The sequence below is a fragment of the Dipodomys spectabilis genome, unplaced genomic scaffold (assembly GCF_019054845.1).
Source record: "Dipodomys spectabilis isolate Male_0828 unplaced genomic scaffold, ASM1905484v1 ptg000010l, whole genome shotgun sequence".
NCBI classification, from domain to species: Eukaryota; Metazoa; Chordata; class Mammalia; order Rodentia; family Heteromyidae; genus Dipodomys; species Dipodomys spectabilis.
In genome coordinates this window covers 828,272-845,166 of record NW_024870687.1, presented here as the reverse complement: position 1 = coordinate 845,166, position 16,895 = coordinate 828,272, and positions in this window count along the sequence as shown.

The following is a 16,895-nucleotide window of genomic DNA, read 5'->3' as shown; positions in this document are numbered from 1 at the left end:
GTACGGTTATCTTCCCCTTCATCCACATTGCTGCAGATTTACCCAGATCCTGAGTTCAAATTCAAAGCCTGGAAGAATGAATTGCGGGAATTGCAAGCCAAGTAGTTAATTTTTTTTATATTTTATTTTTTATTTTTTTTCTCAGCACATTGCTTGAACTCAGTTCGTGGTACCTCTGCCTCAGCTCTGATCACCCTAAGCTGCAGTGCACCCACTGGCCCCATAGCTGCTCCAGGCCTTGCCTGGAAAAAAATGCACAGAAAAAATGTGGCCATTTTATGTTTTCTTCCTTTGCATGGTGACCCTCCTGGGTCTGAATGACACTGTTGCAAAGGGTACTTCACCCTGCATTGCTGACGGCGTCCAGACTATCGGGGAAACCATAGGGCTATGTGGCAGCATAGGCCCTGATTTCGAATCCCCATTCTGACAACAATCAATGGCAGGAGATATTAAGATACAGGTTCCCATCCATAGGAATAAAAATGGAATGGTGTAAATGTCATGGTTGAATGAGTTGATCATGAATTATGCTCCTATAAAATTAGACAGCATCATTTCGGGAGGTTGATTAATTTTATTTAATATTTATGAAGCATTAAAAGAATGTAATTACTTACAGGAATGCAATAAGTTCAGGACACTAATTGATTTCATTAATATTTTAAGGATGAAAACAATAACATTAATTATGTGGATCCATAATAAATACCTAGGAATTGGTAGGAATGTAATCTGTATAACTGAAAAATGTATAGAAAACTCTGGCACTCTATAAAGATATATATTTATTAGCATAATGCCATCTGCATGTCAATCTGATCTTATTTTGTTAACACCTGGGGCTTTATCTCAGATCCTGGAAACAGCCTGTCAGCCCAATTTGCCCCAGGATGTCATGATGACACTCACGCATTCATGAATTTGGCCTTGTAGGCCATAAGTTCAGATGCCAGCACTCCCAAACAATGAATCGTGGAGTAAGAAGCTGATGGCGACACATGTTTTCCTTTTCTGTGAATGTCCTCGGTTTCAGGTATGAAATAGAATACATATGTAGACCTATATCCTATTTAATCAATGTAATCAATGTTCTATGTGCCATAATAGTCAATGACATAAACGGTCAATACATGAATAAAACAAAAAATAAAATAACTATACTTAACTCCTATGGAGTCAACATATGTATATAAATATAAATCATATATTTAAGTTGTACATGGATAGGATGTTTTCTAGTGGTGGGGATCTATTTCAGGCCTAAGGAGCAGATTGAATTTCTTGACTTCGAGGAAGCCAGCTTCCCTTTCCCACACAGTGCAACAGAGTTACCCAGATCATGAGTTCAAATCCCAGTCCTGGCAGAAAAAATGGAACCTTTATAGTATGTACGGCCCAATTGTTAGGTATTTCATTATGCCTCCATTGTATGTATATGATTGTTTAAATGCTTAATAAAATATTAACTAAAATTGATCAGTGTCCTATAATATAATTGTGAATAATTTTATGCTAGAATCATTCAAGATCTGCTCATGCAATCATGACATATATCACATTCCACTGGTAATCATATGGATAGGAACAGGTCTCTTAGTATCTCCTGCCATTTGGAGGTGGCAGGACCAGGATTTGAATTGTGGGCTCCAGCTTCCACGACTTCAACCCGTGGATAGGGAACTCACCGGTCTGTACAAGAACATCAGCAAGACCAATGAGGAGGCAGGCACCAGTGGCGCTCAGCAGTCCTCCTAGATACTTACCAGGCTGTGGCAGGAGAATCATGGTCACCCTAGGCAGGAAAGCCCTTGAGACCCCTGTCCAACTTCATTGCCAACAAAGCCAGAAGCCCTGTGGCTCCAGTGTGGAGGGCCAGCCTTGAGCAAAAGGAGCTCACAGACTGCCCAGATCCTGAGTTCAATATCTGGGACTGGAAACAAACAGATATACACAACAATCCGTGCAGTTATCTGGCTAAAGCAGGTCACCCTCTTGTACCCAACTGAATTGGACAGAGTTCTCTGGGAAAAGCGCTGTGGGAGCCGCTGTCATCTTTATTCCACCCATGCTGCCTGCATCACAGAATTCAGGCTACACTCCCATTCTTTCATGATTCTTTCTGAACAATGGGATACAAGAATGGTGGCCACATTCTATGCTGCCAGGTAGCACAGGGATTCATTCTGTTGGTTGACACCACTACCAGCAGTTGAGGAAGGCAGAGGTGGCTGAGTGGTGCACAAGAGAATTTGAGTATAGTAGGATATTGATACTCCCAGCGTGGCCCTGGCCCCCTCCTCTGCTTCCCCGCAGTGCTGAGTTTCATACCACAGGCAATGGCTTGCTGCCAGCTAGCCTAAGGCTCCCACCTGGTCCCTGCCCCAGATCCTCTGCTCTGGGCACATGTGTCTGCAATGCTGCTGCCATTGCTGCTCACCCCACCCGGAGCAGCCACCAACAGCTTCTCCCAGCAGCACAGGGGTATGGCCCCCCCAACACCATCCCTACCCTGGTTCAGACACCCATCTAGGGGAACCATGATCCCCTGCTTGTTTCCTTTCCCCAGCTCTGAGGAGCCACCTTTCTGTCTTGGGAATTTCTGATATAGAGACTTAATATATGCTCAGGCTGGGCTGAATCATGGTCCTCCTATCTGTGACATGTATGCTCCACCAGGCCTGGTCCTCTGTAGTTGGGATGGTAGGCATGTAGCACCATGATCAGTCATCGGTTTAGATGGATTAACCCAAACCCTTATTCGACAGCAGCCAATTTTTGACCACAGGTGAAGCTCTGTGTAGGGCTTCAACCATAGGACCTCAGTCTCCTTACAGAACAGTTGTGAAGAAACAAGGGATTTATACAGAGGGATCTCGAGCATGGCTAGGCACAGAGGGAGTGGCCTTCATACAAGCTTCTTGACAATCCTGGGAGCATATGACAGGAAGATACCAGGAAAGGGCTCAGGTGGGACCTGTTATTATTCATGCAACACCTCTGGGATTATGAAACAAAACATGGCTTTCTTTCATCCTTATCCTATCCTCATGAGGAAGGAGATCCTTCACTGTGTTAAGTTTTGCAGCTGGGGAAATCAAGGCATAGAGAAGCCAGGTGACCTACTTATGACCTCAAGTTCAGAGGATGCTCAGCCTGACTTCTCTGCCATGTCTCTAGGACAATGTGTGCTATTCAGTCCACTTCTTGTGGTCGAAAGTCCACTTCTTGTCAGTCGTGGTGCTTGAACTCTAGGCCTAGGAGCTGTTCCCAAGCTCCCCAGCTCAATGCTAGCACTCTACCACTTGAGCCCACAGCATCACTTCCGGTTTTCTCATGGTTCTTTGGAGATAAGAGTCTCACAGTCGTTCCTGCCCGGGATGGCTATGAACCATGATTCTCAAATCTCAGGCTCCGGTCTAGTTAGGATTAGAGTTCTGAGCCACCAGCACTGACTTAAGTGTAATTCTGACTTGCTTTCTCTCCCTCACACACAGGAACTGGTTGGATGGTGCTGGAGGAGGTGGCCCAGTGTCCCCATATGGCTGGAACCCAAGGTGGCCCTCTCATTCAGGGGGTGGGCTTTGGGTCAGGAGCTGTCTTGCTCAGCCTGTTGAAACAGTTCCATGAGGTAAGCCTCTTTGTGTCCTGGCTAGACCGTGATGGTTATTCATTGTCCATCCACCCTTACTGGACTTAGTATAGTTTTCAACATCATTTTGTAGCACTTGGCCAAAATTATGATACATAGTTATGGAATGAAAATGTAATGCCATATTTAAAAAACAGTCATTTAGGGCACTGAGAATGTGGTTTCATGGTACGGTGATTGCCTAGCATTCATGAAACCCTGGGTTCAATTTCTCAGTACCGCATAAACAGAAAAACACTGGAAGTGGTGCTGTGCCTCAAGTGGTAGAGTACTTACCTTGAGGAAAAAAAAGAAGCTCGGGAATAATTCCCTATTCCTGAGTTTAATCCCCTGGTCTGGCAAAAACAAACCTAAACAAAACAAAAAACATTTAGTAAATGCAAAATAAAGAACCCATACTTGGAATATATAATTGCTCCTTCCATACTGACACCTGAAAATAGTCTCTAATTCATGTACTTTAATAATGTACTTTAGGATACTGTGTTGAAATAAAAAGTTTTGCTTATTAGGTCACAGGAATTAATGCCAGGAATGTGCTTAGATGTCAGGTGAAGATTAATTCCGGAAATTCAATGATTCCAGGCTTTTGTTTGGTCATTGCTAATCACAAAGAGAAGGGTAGTCAAAGTGTGATTTAGAAATCTTTTTGGTCAGTCATGGCACCAAAAAGGCAGCGGCTAATTAACAGTTGTGACAGAAGAGAAGGAATAACTCCAGATGGAAGGAATAAAATGGTAGCTAAGGTATACCAGAAGCTGTTGTAGGGAACCATTTTTGATTATTGAAGAACTAGTTTATCAACTAGGATTGTTCCTCATTGCCTATAGCTTTCTAAATCTCTTAGGATAGTTCTTAAGCTCTGTGTGATAAATGTATCTCCTTCTATGCTGTTCTTTCCTACCTGATCTCCTTTGCTTTCTAAAAATCTCAGTCTTTCTCTATTTGTCTATGAACATTTCCTGATACTACACATATACAGATGGCAAAAGATACTAATGTAAGGGTCCTATAGCTCATTAGTTATTAATGTAACAACTTGGAAAAGGAGGACATAATTATTGCTAACTCAAATTTTCTGAAAAGTTGCAATGTCATCATTTGGTTCAAGTTTCCATACTTTGTCTGCATATTTGCACATAAATGCAAATGTGAGATGGGTGCTGGTGGTTCACAACTGTAATCCTAGCTGTTCAGGAGGTTGAGACCAGAGGATTGTGGTTCAAAGCCAGCCTGGTCAGGAAAATCCATGAGACTCTTATCTTCAATTAACGACCAAAAACCCGGAAGTGGTGCTGTAGCTAAAATGGTAGAGCGTTCAACTTGAACTAAACTGCTTAAGGACAGTGCCTAGAATCAGAGTTTAAGCCCCAAGACCAACAAAAAAGTGAAATATGACTTTAAGTTTCCCCCAAAAGAACGACAAGGTCAATAATCTTCCCAAGCAGAAGAAATAATTCCAAAATGATTCAGTGCACCTACTTTTGCTGAGTTAAAATTTAAGTTATGGCTTCTTTGCTGGACATATTCTCTTCTTTTAAAAATTGTCAAATATTAGTTTGACAATAACTTGCAAATAATATTTTTTTCTTTTCTTTTTTTTTGGGGGGGGATCTGGGTGTGGGGCCTGAACTCTGTGCCTGGGCACTGTCCCTCAGCTCTTCAGCTCAAGGCTAGCACTCTAACACTTGAGCCACAGTGCCACTTCTGGCTTTTTTTTCTTTTTGCTTATGTGGGGCTGAGGAATCAAACCCAGGGCCTCATGCATGCAAGGCAAGCACTCTACCACTGAGTCACTTTCCCAGCCCTCAACTAATATTTCTTGTTTCAAAAGATAAGTCTATACAGTTGATGTCACTTAGCTTTCTTACTATCTTAGTTCAACGCAAACCCAGGCAGGGGAGTCTGTCAAACTCTTATCTGTAATTAAACACCAAAAAGCCGTAGGTGCAGTTTGGCTCAAGCAGTAGAATACTAGCTTTGGAGGCAGGTGGGCAGGAAAGACAACTGTTCAGGGATAGGTTATAGCCTCTGGATTCAAGCCCCAGAACCAACACAAACTAAACAAACAAACAAGGAAACAAAAATAACCCCACATATTTCTTTGGGACCATCCTTAAAGGAGTACTGGTCTGAGAAGAGGCTTCTTTTGCTGATCATACTCACTGGATCCTGCTTTTTTGGAATCCTTATTGCTCTGGAGAACTCAGGGCCAGACTAAAGGAATTGATATCTGTCTCCTGCAACAAGAGAATCATCTCAGCAGTGAAATATCCATCCATAAGAGACTTTAAAACCTCCATGTCTTTGTTTCTTTGCTGTAGAACACTTTTAAAACAACGTTATTTTCCTTTTGTTCTATGCTGGCCTTCAAATAGCACATTATTTCTTTTTGTAATACTCTCAACTAGAAGTTTACAGAAAAGTTTTATATGAGTATAGAACACACTCGAAAATGTCAGGGACAGAGTTTCCTTCAAGCCTTGGGATTCATTCTTGTTCAGTAAAAGGGAAAGCACAAGTTAACATGACCTTTGTCATTCCTCTATGTTCATTTCCTCTCCTGGGAGTTTCCACACCAACAGCAATTATTTCCACTTACAATCGATGGTGCTACCTGAGTTATGATGAAAGTTTTCTGGGTTCACTGAAATAACACAAGGACACCTTTGGACCTGAGGTAGCACGTGTTTCAGAGACAACTTAGTAAAAAGAAAATATGAAATTTATGTTGCTTATGAATATATTATCAATGAGTACCTTGAGTTCAAACTTTGTAAGGTCTCTGTAAATTAAGGCGAATTTTTAATGGGAAGAAGGTTCTCAGGTCCTTCTTTTTGTGAGTATATGTGCTGCGCATTATTTCCCAAGTGTACATGAGTTAACAGTAAGAGACACAATATCAATAATAGGAGAAAGAGAAGTTCTGCTTTTAAGTCTAAGGGTTCAATACACTATAGAAGACTCTACAAATACGACAACAATGAAACAATAAAGCCATTTCCAGTATGTAGATTTATGGGAGTGATATACAGAGAGCATTATTCCTAAGTGGAACACGAAGTATGTGGCCACTCCCTTTCTAAATCACACTTTCTAATCATGCAAATTTGTTAAAAGTAGAATGGAAGTATAATTCTTTTTCCAATGTAAGTCAGATATAAGAGCATGCACTTAACTTGGGAAAAAGTGCATCCTGAGAGAACAGGGATTATACTAGCAATGAACGGTTGGCTGAGATTACATTTCTTTTTCTTTACTTATTTATATTTTTGTTGGTGGTTGTGGTCTTGAACTCTGGGCCTGGGCACTTTCCCTCTGCTATTCAGCTCAAGGCTAACATTCTACCACTTGAGCCACAGTACCACTTCCCTTTTTCTTGTAGTTAACTGGAGAAAAGAGTCTACGGGACTTTCCTATCTGGGCTGGCTTTGAAACCCAATCCTCAGATCCCACCGCCTCCCGGTTAAGATCACATTTCTAACAGTGTACACTCAGTATATGCAATGTGTATGTTCATCTATCTTTATATGAATTCTTGTGTGAAAAATCTGGTAAACAGCTTAGACTTTATACTCACAAAAATGTTTGTAGTTTAAAAGTTGATACTCCTGGAGAAATAAAACCTAAGAATATAAAGGAGTCTGTGAAATTCAGTCTGTATCCAGCCTTGGCAGAACACTTTGTGACACTACCTATAATTAACCAGCCAAAAGCTGGATTGGAAGAATGGCTCAGGTGATGAAATACCAGTCATGAGCAAGACTGATAGATAAGAGCTTGGGGCTTTTGCATACATACATACAAAGATACACATACACACAAAGGCACTTACATGTGCACACACGAATACACAAATGAAACAACTCTCAGAATATGTAGAAAAGTTAGAAAACAATAGAAAATATGTCCTGAGTAACACTAGAATCAAGTAATAATTTTTAAAATTAGAAAGTCCTCAAGTGAATTACCTTCAAAAAAGTTTGAGACTATTACATAGGTAGGTACCAGAGATAGTAAGAGAATCAAGTAATCATTATTAAAGGGATTGGATCCATGGAGGAATGAATCAGAGACCCCTGCAGGTGCATCTGACAATGTTCATATCTTGTGTGAAATGTTAGAACATCTTTGAAAATAGAAGATAAAGAGTCTGAACAGTCATTCTACTGAATAATATCACTGGAGTAGTTCAGAATTGCAAGTCTTTATCTAAATTAAATAAACCAAGAAACTATGACAGGGAAATGTGATACAAGGATAGAATTCTAGCACTCAGACTAAGACAGGAGATTAGAGAGTGCAATTACATAGCGATAGCTTCCCTAGACCAGGTAGTATAATTTTGTCTTAATAAAACAAACCATTCAAGAAAGGAATACACAATTGGAAGATTGGGCTAATTTTGTTATTATGTTTTGAGAAGTCAAGTTTCCTATTGCAATGCAACTCATATATTGTCCCCAGTTGAGTTTTAAATGCCCTCTTCATTACCCAACATTCCTAGATGCAAAATGGCTCATGATTCCCATCCAAAATTTGAAAAAGTAAGTAATCATCATTCAGTTGGATTCCAAAGAAATGATGAAGGATTACAAAAGGTTAAGCCTGGAGAAATAGCAAATTTCATCTGTAAGACTTCGAAGATCTTGCTAAATTAGAATTTAGATTTGTTGTTTTTTGTAATTTCATATTCTATAGGATAGTACAAAATTCTTTTCATGTAGATGGTTTAATTGATAAATAAACAAATGTTTCTGGCATTCTATTTGCCAAGAATATTCTTTCAAGAGAGTTATAATTAGAAATTAGTTAATAGATAATTCCAATAGTTCGTGTATAAAATGATAATGTGAGTAATGTAGACAGAGTTCTAAATTTATAAATTTAGAAAAAGCAATTTTTTGAGGCTTTGGTATAACATGGAATGAAGACAATGATTCTGTGAGATCGTCTTTCTTCTACCTATATGTAACACAGGAAGCAATTTCCTTAATTATATGCTGCTGTACGCAATGAGAAAAATGTTAGGTTTGGGGTTTTTTTTTTTTGTTTTGTTTTGTTTTATTGGTTTGTCTTAGGGCTTGAATGCTGAGCCTGTAAACTGTCTCTGAGCCTGTTTTTGCTCAAGGCTCATGCCCTATCACTTCAACTTCAGTGCCAGTTGTGTCTGGCTTTTTCTGAGAAGTTTATTGGAGATAAGACTCTAACGAACCTTCCTGCCTGGGTGGGTTTTGAACTATAATCTTTCAATCTTAGCATCCTGCATATCTATGATAGTTAAAAAAGTATAAATATAAATAATATTTGCAAGTGTTCTGATCTCAAGAATACCAGTATGGGAAAAATTCATGCAACCCTGTTTATTGTGGTGTTCGTTCCAGAACAAGGAGGGCATCACATTCGCAGAGGTTTAGTATTTTTTTCAGAATAGAGATAAGGTATATTTTATGCAACTTATTTTTTTAGTTTAATTTTATTGTCAAAGTGATGTACAGTGGGGTCACAGTAATTGTAAATTAGTGAATAAATAACTTTTCAAACTTGTTACCCCCTCCCTCATTTTTCTCAGATTTTCTTCACCCTAATAACCTCAAAAGTTGTAATGTACATTTCAAACGTATTGTCTTGTGAGAATTGCTATTGCATTGGTATGCCTAAAGGTGTATACAAATTGTTTACCTAAATGTGTATACAATCAAATACAGCAGGGAATAAACCATAGGGGAAAAGCCCAAAGAAAATAGAAATCAATAGTACATTAAAAAACAACAATCACAAATAAAAATCTCTGTTTCCATATCTTGGAGTCCATTTTGCTCAGCATCAGCTTATATGGTCATATATACACATAACAAAGTCACTGGAAAATCATAGTTTCATGGACACAATATCATGAAAACAACATGTTAACTGTTTTGGATGGTAAAGGTGGAATTAGGATTGGTGAATTCGCGATTCTGATAAAGGAATTTAAAAGACTTTAAAAATTATGACAGGTTGTAAACTTGTTCAACCACTTTGGAAAGTAGTATGGAATTTCCTCAAAAGACTCCATATAGAGCTCCCTTATGACCCAGCAATCTCACTTTTGGGCATTTACCCAAATGTTTACAAACAACACCACACTAAAGCTACCAGCATGACTATGTTTATTGCAGAACTATTTACTATACTAAGATATGGAACCAACCCAGATGCCCCTCAGTAGATGAATGGATCAAGAAAATGTGGTATAGATACACAGTGGAATTCTATGCCTCCATCAGAAAGAATGACATTGCCCCATTTGTTAGGAAATGGAAAAACTTGGAAAAATTATATTAAGTGAAGTAAGCCAGGCCCAAAGAAACATAGGTCCCATGGTTTTCCTTATTTGCAATATCTAGTATATGTATGAGTCAAGCGGAAAAGGTCAGATAATATGATGTCAGGAAAATGAACCCTTAGATATGTATTTTAATGTTTTTCCTTTCATGCATGTGTTTCTAACGCATTTATAAGATTATATCTTAGTTGCTTTGTATGTCCCTCCCCCACAGTATAACTCCTGCTTTCACTATATTTGATGTCAGTATAACTTGTGGAGGAGATGGGGAAAATCCAGTTGTTTAAGGAAACAGGTGGACCTGTTGCAACAATGAGAAGTACAAGTTGACATGTCCAAAACGAGCTTTACAACGTCGGTGCGGGGGGGGGGAGTAGGGAAGGGGGAGGAAGGAGAAGGATTGGATTGGGGGAGAGGGGGGAGGCTGGGAAGGGATGTGAAGGATAAACCAAAGGAGGAGGCTGCAATGCTTGGTAAGAAATGTACGCATTTTCCTGCCCATGTAATTGTAATCCCTCTGTACAGTATGTTCACAAATAAAATAAAATTAACTTAAAAAAAGAAAAAAAATTATATTAAGTAAAGTAAGCCAGGCCCAAAGAAACCTAGGTCCCATGGTTTCCCTTATTTGCAATATCTAGTATATGTCTGAGTCAAGCAGAAAAGGTCAAATAAGGTAATGTTAGGGAAATGAACCCTAAGATATGTATTCAAATGTTTTTATTCTTTCATGTGATGGTTTCTAACACATTTATAAGATTATTTCTTCATTGCTATGTATGTCCCTCCCCCACAGTATAACGCCTGCTTTCACTGTATTGATCTCAGTATAATTTGTGGAGGGGAAGGGGAAAAACAAATCATTTAAGTAGGGATACAGGTGGACCCATTGCAACAATGAGATGTACAAGTCGTTATGTAGGAAACGAAATTTACCACTTTGGTGCGGGGAGGGGGGGAAAGAGGAGCGGGGAGGATTTGGTGTGGGGGCAAGGGGAGGATGGGAAGGGGAAACAAAGGAGGAGGCTACAATGCTTGATAAGAAATGTACTCATTATCTTGCCCATGTAATTGTAACCCCTCTGTACAGTATTTTCAAAACAAAAAAATTATGACAGGTAAAGTTTAATTGTTCAAAACTTTTAATAACTTAGCCTATTAATAAAATTTAAAATTGCATGGGAAAATAGGCTTTCATGCAAAGAAATCCATGGAGACTTAGCTGAGAGAGAGCAATGTGGGTGAAGATGGCTCCTTTTCACTGTAAACAAACAAATCTCAAAAGCCTTGCTATAAATACTGTAGGTTCCCTTGAGAATTTTCCTTACCCAGGAAATATACTCTCACTGTGTGAAACAAGGTTCTAATGGAATTTATTTTTATTTTTTTAATATAGTTTTCTTCAGTGTATTTTGTTTTTTTTCTGTTTTTTTTTTTAATTTAATTTAATTTAATTTGTGAACATACTGTACAGAGGGGTTACAATTACTTGGGCAGGATAATGCGTACATTTCTTACCAAGCATTGCAGCCTCCTCCTTGGGTTTACCCTTCACATACCTTCCCAGCCTCCCCCCTCCCCCCCAATCCCAATCCTTCTCCTTCCCCTCCTTCCCCCCCCGCCCCCCGCACCGACATTGTAAAGCTCGTTTTGGACATGTCAACTTGTACTTCTCATTGTTGCAACAGGTCCACCTGTATCCTTAAACAACTGGTTTTTCCCCATCTCCTCCACAAGTTATACTGACATCAAATATAGTGAAAGCAGGAGTTATACTGTGGGGGAGGGACATACAAAGCAACAAAGATATAATCTTATAAATGCGTTAGAAACACATGCATGAAAGAAAAAACATTAAAATACATATCTAAGGGTTCATTTTCCTGACATCACATTATCTGACCTTTTCCGCTTGACTCATACATATACTAGATATTGCAAATAAGGAAAACCATGGGACCTATGTTTCTTTGGGCCTGGCTTACTTCACTTAATATAATTTTTCCAAGTTTTTCTATTTCCTAACAAATGGGGCAATGTCATTCTTTCTGATGGAGGCATAGAATTCCACTGTGTATCTATACCACATTTTCATGATCCATTCATCTACTGAGGGGCATCTGGGTTGGTTCCATATCTTAGTATAGTAAATAGTTCTGCAATAAACATAGTCGTGCTGGTAGCTTTAGTGTGGTCTTGTTTGTAAACATTTGGGTAAATGCCCAAAAGTGGGATTGCTGGGTCATAGGGGATTTCTATGTGGAGTCTTTTGAGGAACTCCATATTGCTTTCCAAAGTGGTTGAACAAGTTTCCATTCCCACCAACAATGAAGTAAGGTTCCTTTCTGTCCACACCCCCTCCAGCGTCTGTTGTTGTTAGAATTCGTGATTTTTGCCGTTCTAACAAGGGTGAGGTGATATCTCAATGTTGTTTTGATTTGCATTTCTTTTATGGCTAGGGATGTTGAACATTTCTTCATGTGTCTATTGGCCATCCTTCTTTCTTCTTCAGAGAAGTTTCTCTTTAAGTCTTTCGCCCACTTATTTATTGGGCAGTTGTTTCTTTGAGGATTTGTTGTTGGGGGGTTTAATTTTTTGAGTTCCAAGTATATTTTAGATAATCTTAACAGGCCCATATCAAGCACTGAAATAGAAACAGCAATAAGAGACCTCCCAGCTAAGGAAAGTCCAGGACCAGATGGTTTTGCAGCGGAATTTTACAAGGCCTTCAAAGTAGAGCTCACACCAATACTCCTCCAACTCTTCAATGAAATTGAAAGAGAAAGCTCACTACCGAACACATCCTATGAAGCTATCATAACCCTCATCCCAAAACCAGGCAGGGACTCATCAAAGAAAGAGAACTATAGACCCATTTCTTTGATGAATATTGACCCAAAACTTCTCAATAAAATTTTGGCCAGTCGACTTCAACAATTCATCCAAAAAATCATACACCACGATCAAACAGGATTCATTTCAGGCATGCAAAGCTGGTTCAATATATGCAAATCAATTAATATTATTCATCCTATCAACAGGAGCAAGAATAAGAACCACATGGTTATCTCAATAGATGCAGAAAAAGCATTCGACAAGATCCAACACCCTTTCATGATGAAGGTTTTGGAAAAGTTAGGAATCCATGGAACATTCCTCAATACAATAAAGGCTGTATATGACAAACCTACAGCCAGCATTATACTCAATGGTGAAAAACTAAAGCCATTTCCTCTTAACTCAGGAACAAGACAAGGATGCCCACTCTCTCCACTTCTTTACAATCTAGTATTAGAATGCCTAGCTACAGCAATAAGACAAGATGCAGCCATAAAGGGGATCCAAATAGGGAAAGAAGAAATAAAACTCTCCCTCTTTGCAGATGACATGATCTTGTATTTAAAGAATCCCGTAGACTCCACTCCCAAATTACTCAAGCTGATTCAAAACTTTGGCAAAGTAGCAGGTTATAAAATTAACCCCCCAAAATCAATGGCTTTTCTGTATGCCAACAATGAGAAAAGTGTGGCTGAAATTAGGAAAGCAACTCCATTTGTAATAGCCCCACAAAAAATAAAATACCTAGGAATTAACTTAACTAAAGAAGTGAAGGACCTCTATGATGAAAACTTTAAAATCTTGAAAAAGGAAATCAACACAGAACTAAAAAAATGGCAAAGCCTCCCATGCTCCTGGATTGGAAAGATTAACATCGTGAAAATGGCAATACTTCCCAAGGCTATCTACAAATTCAACGCAATACCTATCAAAATTCCAACCTCATTCTTCAAGGAAATAGAAGAGGCAATCCAAAAATTCATATGGAACAATAAAAGACCCCGAATAGCAAAAAGGCTCCTCAACGGAAAGAACACTGCTGGAGGAATATCATTACCAAATTTCAAACTCTACTATAAAACCATAGTAATCAAAACAGCTTGGTATTGGCATAAGAACAGACCTCAGGACCAATGGAATAGAATTGAAAACCCAGAAATGAACCTACAGACCTATAGACATCTAATCTTCGATAAGGGAGCTAAAACAATAGAATGGAAGAAAGACAGCCTCTTCAGTAAATGGTGCTGGCAAAATTGGTTAACTACATGTAGAAAACTAAAGCTAGAGCCTTATATATCACCCTGCACCAGAATCAACTCCAAATGGATCAAAGACCTCAGAGTCAAAGCAGACACTCTGAAAACATTACAGGATGGAATAGGAGAAACCCTAGGTCTCCTTGGTTCAGGCCGAAATTTTTTGAATAGATACCCGGAAACACAACAAATCAAAGAATGTTGGACAAATGGGATTGCATAAAGTTGCAGAGCTTCTGCAGGACAAATGACATAGCTAGCAAGATCAATAGAAAGCCCACGGATTGGGAGAAGATCTAATGGAATTTAAATTCAAAGTTCTTAAAAAAATAAGACATCAAAATTTGTGAATTGACCTTTGATTACCAAACAGTAATTCTCTGAAAAAGATAATTTTGGTCAAAATATTTAGGGAGAAAGTGCCCTCCACAATGAAAGAAGGTATTTTCTTTACACTTTTCTTTTTGCAATACACTCTACAATGTCTTTGCACGTGAAGCATTGAAACACAGAAAAACATCAGATTGGATACTTCAAACCAATGATTTCACATTTCTAAGTAGCTCACAAAATATAATATCCTTATTAACATGAGATAGTGAAGACTTCCCTTATTACATAAGCCAAAAAGTTTTGGGATCAGAAAAGAATTGAGCAGGGATGGGAAGGTGGCTCAGTGGAAGAGTGCTTGCCTTGCATGCATGAGGCCCTGGGTTCGATTCCTCAGCACCACATAAGTAAAAAGAAAAAAAAAACGTAAGTGGTGCTGTGGCTAGAATACTAGCCTTGAGCTGAAGAGCTGAGTGACAGTGCCCATGCCCAGAGTTCAGGCTCCACGACCAGAACACCTCCCCAAAAAAGGAAAAAAAATTGAGCAAATTGAAAATTTAAGAAAAGGCGTTCTTAGAAGCCCTAGCTAAGCATATTGGCTTCAGCAGTGGAGGGATCCAAAACTTTTTTTATATAGATTGTGTTAATATTTTGGTACCTAAAGTGATTTTACAGAGCCTATTTGGCTCACTACAATTCAGAAGAGACTGAAGACATGAAAATAAATTCTACATCCAAATAAAAGAGTTTAAAAAGAGAAACCATGAAGATGTAGTAGTGGGGTCGGCATTATAGTTCTTCAGCTTCACTAGACTTGAAGTCAAGAAGCTGTGATAAATTGAAAATCAGGCAAGAGCTAAGAGGAGGACATCGAAATAGGACAAAGAAGTATTGTCCATTGTAAGAGACACTGTCATACAAGGTATAGGTGATTTAAGTCTGGTATTCTTCATGCATCTTGTTGAGCAAATGCAAGACCAAGAGAAAAATAATCTATTGAAATAATTTTACAAAGAATAACTTCACTATTTCTGATATGGTATCTAAGGAGAGTAGTAAGAGAGAAGATAAAAGTGGATTATACTTCAGCTTCCTTTAAGCATCTTGTTAGCAAAATATATCTTTGAGTTTAGAAGTGATTGAACCAAAAATTGGTGGAGTACTTTTTTGTGGGCACTTCAGACACAGGAAGACTTTAAAGGTAAAAGAAAAAAGAAAAACGAATAGCTAAATATTTGTGATGTCAGCTTCTTGGACTAGTGTTTGGAGACAAAGTTTTACATTAAAGTTTGTCCTCATTAACATACATGTTGGGTTTTCGTGGCAACCAAATAGAAGGGTGAAGTTTAATGGACTTGCTTGGACAAGTAAACAGCATGATAGAAAAAAATGGCAAATAATATTTAGTGAATTACTTTGACCAATTACTTGCCAGAACAAAGAAGGAAAGATATAATTCAAAATGACTTGACTTAAAAATATGAAAAAAGAGTAGTGAAGAGAGATGAGAGAAAACAGAGAGGACTGTTTTGTCTCCAGTGGAGTAATGGGTTTTGATCTTCTTTATTCCATTCTATCTTCACAAGCTATCATGTGTGTCTCAGGCCTGGAGTACCCAGTTCAGACAAAGAAAACTCACAGCAGAAAATATTTGCAGCAGATATAGGTGATTTATAACCTTAGACAATCTATTTTAATCTGTTCAAAATACTCCCCTACCCCAAACTGCCCTTTTGAACAGCTTTGATTGCTTTTCCCAAGACTGCCCTTCATTAACTATTTAAAATTTTGAGAGGTCATATTCACACTCTCTAGATATTGCTGTTTGGTTGTGATTTTTGTGTGTTTTTGTTTGTTGTTGTGTTTTTTAACTGAATTTCAGAAGCTTGTGCAAGTGTGTTACAATTAAATATGTCCATCTAATTGTCCAATGCTCCTGGATCAGAGTCACTCCTATCATTCATAAACAACTCCTTCTCCAAGATGTATTTCAGATTTAGTATTTCCTTTATCACATGTGTATATTGAGTATTCTAGCTTGACTTGCCCCTTGTTCCATTTTTCATTCATTCTATATCTTTACAATTATTCCTCTATGGTTTCAACTTCCGGATATTCATTCTGTTAAACTGTCTGTTAATACTTTGAAAGGTTTATATACATACCATGGAGTTTCAATCCTGCATATAATAAAACTGATGCCAGCTTATATTGCCATAATTCATTCATCTGCAATAACAACTTGCAAGACTGGAGACGTGAAGCACCTAGACATGATTTTATTCTCATCCATTTGGAAGATTAATCTTTAGTAAACAAGAAAGATTAAAAATGGCATAGAATGTATTCCTACCAGTTTTTATAAATGGCTTTGTTCAATGGTTTGCGATTATTATATTTTACATTGGATAATATTTTCTATTTCCCACAAGTTTTGCAAAAAGAAGAAAACTACAATTTACTACTATAGAGGAATATGATGGAAATA